General features: G+C 39.3%; 1 protein-coding gene across 1 annotated transcript in view; it reads left to right on the top strand.

Moving 5' to 3' along the window:
- The first annotated feature begins 313 nt into the window (after positions 1-313).
- LOC145996394 (gamma-butyrobetaine dioxygenase-like) overlaps positions 314-6,000 on the top strand; it is a 70,118-nt gene continuing 64,431 nt past the window's right edge. Inside the window, exon 1 of the mRNA XM_083132834.1 lies at positions 314-469. The gene's annotated coding sequence lies outside the window, so the exon portion shown is untranslated. The remainder of the gene's footprint in view (positions 470-6,000) is intronic.

Raw genomic sequence — 6,000 nt, 5'->3', positions numbered from 1 at the left:
TTTCCACGAGACTCCACGAGACGAGACAGGCCAAAGTCCTGTCTCGTGGGCAACACTATTTACCACAATAAGGTGCACTCTCTTTGAACGCTGCATTAGATTACGAAAATCACACCAAATTATGCAACCTTCAACTTTCTGAACTTAGCTCTTGGACAACCGAAAGGATTATTACTAGAACACTTGAAACATAAAAATTACGATCTAGTTATCACAAGCAGTGCAATATCAGTCCGTAACCGCAACCGGGCAAAGGTTTTCTGGGGGGCTTAAAACCATAAAACAAGCAAACAAATGGAAACATGCTCAAGTTGTTTTCTGCCGCTTCGCACTAAATTATTCCGACCTTCGTAACTGTTCCTTCACTGTGCTTCTCTTTCTTCAGTTCTTCACTATCATCTAATTGTTGCCGTAGATAACCAGTGGATTTAACACCGAACAACATCTCCTGATCACTGATACATCTTCGGTAAGGTTGAATTTAAAATAGTCGACTACTTTGATCGAGTGCTACTATCAGACTTGCACAGGTTTGGAAACTTGTCGTGAGCCCAAACCGAATGTTCTTTTCAACCTAAAAATAATTTCATGTTATCCTCTTCATTTGAGTTCTAATCGGTAACCAACTTTTACGCTAATTCTAAAAATTAAAGAAAATATTTGAATCTTTTAGATTCAATTAAGATTTATGGTAGCTCTATCAAACAAAAAAACATAATTTAGCAAATTTTCTGTTCTTTCATTTTGGTTATCTTCACTTTTTGTGTACAATGCACCGTTTTTGAGATTATATTTTTTAAATTTTTAAGGTGAATTTTTGCCACCATTTTCCAAGATGGCGGATTTTCCACAAACATTTGGATGGTGGATATTTAATATATGATTCACTATACCATTCCGCACAGTCTGGCACAAAAAACATTTGTGTTGCAATTATTTCCGGGTGAAATCGTTTATCGTGGTATCGACATTGATTACAATGTAGATTCTATCTCTGATTGATAATATCGACATCTACGTAAATCGTGCGTCTACGGACCAGTGGCGGCTCGTGGTCTGGCTCTATAAGTGTGCACTTCAGTCTATCGTCCAGAAGTGTTATACCACCCCTGAGAAATATTCACACCCGTTTTTGCGTACATAATAAAGCTTAATATATTGGCAACCCAAGTTTTGATCATCTTTCAGTGAAAATGAGACTATGACAAGTTATACGTATTTTATGATTTTTTTAACACGGATTTTTTTTACAAATTTCAAATATTTCGGAAATTATCCAGCCAATCACGTGAAGACCGATGTTATTGTGCAGTATGTAATTCAGCATTCGATAACCTGACAAAATCACTCAAAACATAGAAATTCCTATCTACAATATCAATACTATTGTCGATTTGCAAAATATTTCATAAAAACTTTCTCCCCCGCTCTGCTGATATTAATGAACAAGGAGAATAATAACATTGGAGTACACCAAAGGCGTACACCGATCCAACTACCACATGGAGGAAATCAGTTGTAATCTATCTACCTGTTGTTTATTTCTAATGGCAGACTGATCAAACCAAGCAAATCAAGCGAAATCAAGGGAATAATAAATGTTAAAGTAAATAACAGTACTCACTAAGTTCACATTTCCCTGCTTCGTAATCGTACTTCAGAATTTCCCTTCTCTTCCGGCGTATCCATATATTACTGCAGTTGCTACAGGCTTTGTGGCTAACTTCCCTCCAAGAATTCAATAACGTGTCGTTAAATGGTAAGTCTGCTTTCGCTATGTACAGTTTCTCTATTCATCATGAAATCGAACACTTTGCACTGAAATGGAACGACCCTTTGACAGCGTTAAACAATTTTGTAACGCAGTAACAGCCACACAATTCAAAACAGCTGACTATTTGATGCACGCTCCCTCCCCGCGGGTTGATAATTCGGCTACTGCGCCACAGAGGCCGTTTATTTTGACCAAGATGCACGAAGCAAAGGCATGCTTAAAACACTCGTTTTGGTTTCAGTTGCCCTCACCCCTCTCCTCCTTTTCTTCTCCTGTTATGTTCGGGACAATATACCATCGAAATTTCCTTTTCATAAAAAAAAATCCCTCGATGTGCGAAGATGTATGGGTTGCATCGACTCCATCACACGATCTCCAATGGAATGGGTTTGCAACACTACATTTGCTCGCACACAGATCGCTGTGTTCACTGCCTTCCTAAATGCAACCTCCCCTCACACGGCGCTTAAGCCAAAAACACCCAATCAGCGTCCTCTACGCGACTGCTGCAACAGCGTCATAGCGAGCGAAACTACCATTGTGTTCCTACCCCGATCGTGGCCTGGTCTACGCGGGTTGATATCACGGATCGTAGACTTCTCCACCATCTCTCTTGGTGGAGCGGCGTGGGAACACTTGATGTTTCAAAGGAGTGAGAGTTCAATAAATAAGTATAATATAATAATTTGAATTAGATTTATTTGGGTGTGCACAGAGACATGTTTTCGTTCCCTGCTTCAGAGATATTAGGGACAGAGTGTACTGCATTGTCTTGAAGCTGATCCATACAAGGATCCTTCCTTCTCTATCCCAAACTCGAACAAGGAAATTCGCAACTAGGAATTTTCACTTCGAACACTGCAAATCACAGAAATCTTAACACACTGGAAAATAAAAACTAGTTCGACAGAAATGTACACAAAATTTCAATACATAAGAAAAATGAACTTCACAAAATTACACAAAATAATGGACAGATTTAACTCATACGCTGTATACCCTGCGTATCAAAGGAGGGGATAATGGCCCTCAGAGCAAAGGAATAATTGCCCCTGGGCCCCCACCTCCTACTGAGTTTTTGGGCCCCTTTGAAGTAAAACGTATCAGGTGTAGACAATGTGGGAAATTTATTTCAGCACTTATTTCAATATGAAAAGGCTTGGGGCCCCCTTGAAAATATTTAATGTGAAGTTACATTTTTAATATCACGTGTAACACTAATATTAGCGGTAAAAGGTCATGAATTACCAAGTTTGATGTTTATTGTGTAGCAATAAGGAATCGACTGGTTGAGCAACTGAATCTCAATACACTACGTTTACGACAAACTGCGTAGCTATAACGGTATGAGATGAGGGATAGTTTCCTATCGATTACTATCTGCGAAGCAAATAAGTTAATTCTGCATTTCGGAGGGAACTCATATGACAAGTTACCGGGGTCCCTCCTGCTGAGATAATGCACCACTGCTTATTCTCGCAGACGTCGTCACATGATGTTACTGGAAACCAGATTTCTGTTTCGCAAATCGACTTTTTTTGTAATCGACACTAACTGTGGAATTTCTGCTGTTACATAAAATTTCAGAACCACATAGCGGGGCCCCTTCACCTCGAGGCCCCACCGCATTGTGGGGGTTGCGGAGGCGGCAGCTACGCCACTGCCATTAGCCCAATGAGTTTTAGCCGAGGTGAAGAAACAGATGGAATTGGATATTGAAAGGTGATTGAAGGAAATAGGAAGGTAAAAATGAGGATGGACGCTTTGTCTTCATGATTTTTTTGTTATCGCTGCGTTTTTATGATGTTTTCGAGGGTGATTGGTGCTCGAGGACGCTGACAACAGAGGGTGGTCTAAAGGTTCGAGAGAGGAACCGCCACGAAGCCTAGTTCAGCATGAGAACAGCCAAAAGTGTCGCGATGAATGTTTCCGCTCACTTTTCTTCGTCTACTTCGAAGTTCAGAGCTGGTGATCGCGAGCGGGTCTCTCCCAGTTATGCAGCTAAGCTATGATTTTAAAAGGGTCGTATTTGGTTTTATTTTTATTTTGAGCGTCTTCGCTCATCATTAACCCTGCAAGTTTTGTTAAGTATCCTTCCTAATTTTGCGTAACGCTACGCGTCGCTCTTCCTAGTTATTCACCTGTTGACATATGCTGATAGGAATATTAGCAGCCCTGAAAGGAACCCCTGGAATTTGAGGAAGTAGTGGTGTTTGTGGTGGGGACAGCGCGAGAAAGTACGAACCCCTCTCCAGCAGATTTGCTATACTTAAAACAAGCTCAACATGCCTACATGAGTTTTTTGCTCAAGTGTGGAGCTCTGCATAATTCAAGATTTTTGTAAAAATGCCCTCGGGAATTTTTCAGAAAGTACGAACCTCTCTCCAGCAGATTTGCTATACTTAAAACTTGCTCAACATGTTCATATGAGTTTTTTGTTCAAGTGTAGCACCTGCCTAACCCAAGAGTTTTGTATTCGGAAAGTATCACCCCCCCCCCCCTCAAGCAGATTTGCTCATATATACAAAAATTGCATTAGCCAGATTTTTGTATATAAACTTGTATCCATACCCACCTATACATATTTACTTCAGGTTTAAGTTCAATTGGATACCAGGTTCCCTTCTAGTCTAGCCATAACCTTGTTATGTATTGATTTTTGCTTCCCGAGTTGTGCGTAAACAATTGCCCGAGCGAACAAACATGTTTTTATAATCTTTTGATCAGTCCCATGTTTCGGCCAACAATAAATCATGCTTGCCTGGGAGTTGTATGCCAACAGATAAAATCTTTATTGTGTTCTTTCAGAGTTATTCATCATCAAAGAGTAATTGCCTTTTTCTGTAATGCCTGGGAGATTTTATCTGTTGGCATAAACTGTACTGTGCTTTTTCCGAGGGAAATTACATGTCATTTGTCATGGAACTCAAAGAGAAATTATTATCTACACGCTACCCCTTTCAGGGAACTATCCATTATATTGAGGAAATTCTTGGATATTGGCTTCATGGATATTGTCATACAAACTGAATTGCAGCTTTGGTCTTGTCGCAATAATATAAGTTCAAGTCTGTAACTTACAGAATAATTACTGCAATATTTCTGTATTTAAGCTTTTGGCTGTGTTATTTGGGTAGGTAATATATTCTGCCACGAGCAGAGGTACTATAAAATTTGGGTAAGTAATATATTTCCTGACGGCAAAATTGCTTGGTAATCAAAGGGCCTCTGTGTTTGAATCGGGCTTCTAGAATTGCTCCGTGACTCTCTCATTTCTTACATCATAAACATATGATTTTTCACCTATGAGAATGACAGTACATATGGTGTCATCGGGTAATGCCTCGTGGAATTCACAGATAATTTTAATGTTTGTCCTGTCATTAACCACAACTTGTTTCCTTTTCGAAGTGTTGATTACAAACATGGGTCTCTGTATTTTGAATTCATCTGGAGTGTAATACATATCCGTATTGCCCGTAGTGACCCTCTTGAAAGCCGAAAAAGCCTCATATAATTTAAGAAAATCATCCTTGGAAATGTCTAAATTGTAATTTTCTCTAGGAAAAACCTCATTTCTGCCATTTTTAAGATATATGTTCTTGATGTTGCAGTTATCAAATTTACTTGAATTTTTTTCCTGATTATTGTGTCTTCCAGTCTGAAACAATACCACTACAAAATCAGGCATGTCATATTGTATGCTTGAGAATGAATTTGTAGCATCAAATTCATAATAGGTACCAGTGGCAACCTTCTGTACGCATTGATATGTATAAAATTGCAGAGGAATGTGTGGATTTTTTAGGATATCTGCTTTGTATTTAAGAGCATAACTGGCTTCATATTCAACAACCGGGATTCTTAACTCCATAGTCTGAATAATGCATTTGCCTTCATCAGGTAGGGTATTAGGCAGAGCTTCCCCTGTAGGGTTTATGGCACTGTACCTCATCAAAGCATTATTATCATTTGCAGCTCTTCTAAATGTAATTCTTAACCCACCCTTCCACATAATATCTTTGTAATCCGAGAAGAATCCTGGCAACAGGCGCATGGGGAACAGCACTGTGTGGTTTTTAGATAATATTTTCTCACCAGCTTCAAATCCACCTATTTGGTAGTATGAAGCCTCGGTTTTGGATAATTTTAATGTGGCCAAAGCTGTGGAGGTAATGCCGGGATAATCTATTCTGTTTATAACAACCGCCATGTTTTCTGATCTC

The sequence above is a fragment of the Lepisma saccharinum genome, chromosome 12 (assembly GCF_977018435.1).
Source record: "Lepisma saccharinum chromosome 12, izLepSacc3.1, whole genome shotgun sequence".
Taxonomy (NCBI): domain Eukaryota; kingdom Metazoa; phylum Arthropoda; class Insecta; order Zygentoma; family Lepismatidae; genus Lepisma; species Lepisma saccharinum.
This window is presented reverse-complemented; position numbering and strand designations above follow the sequence as displayed.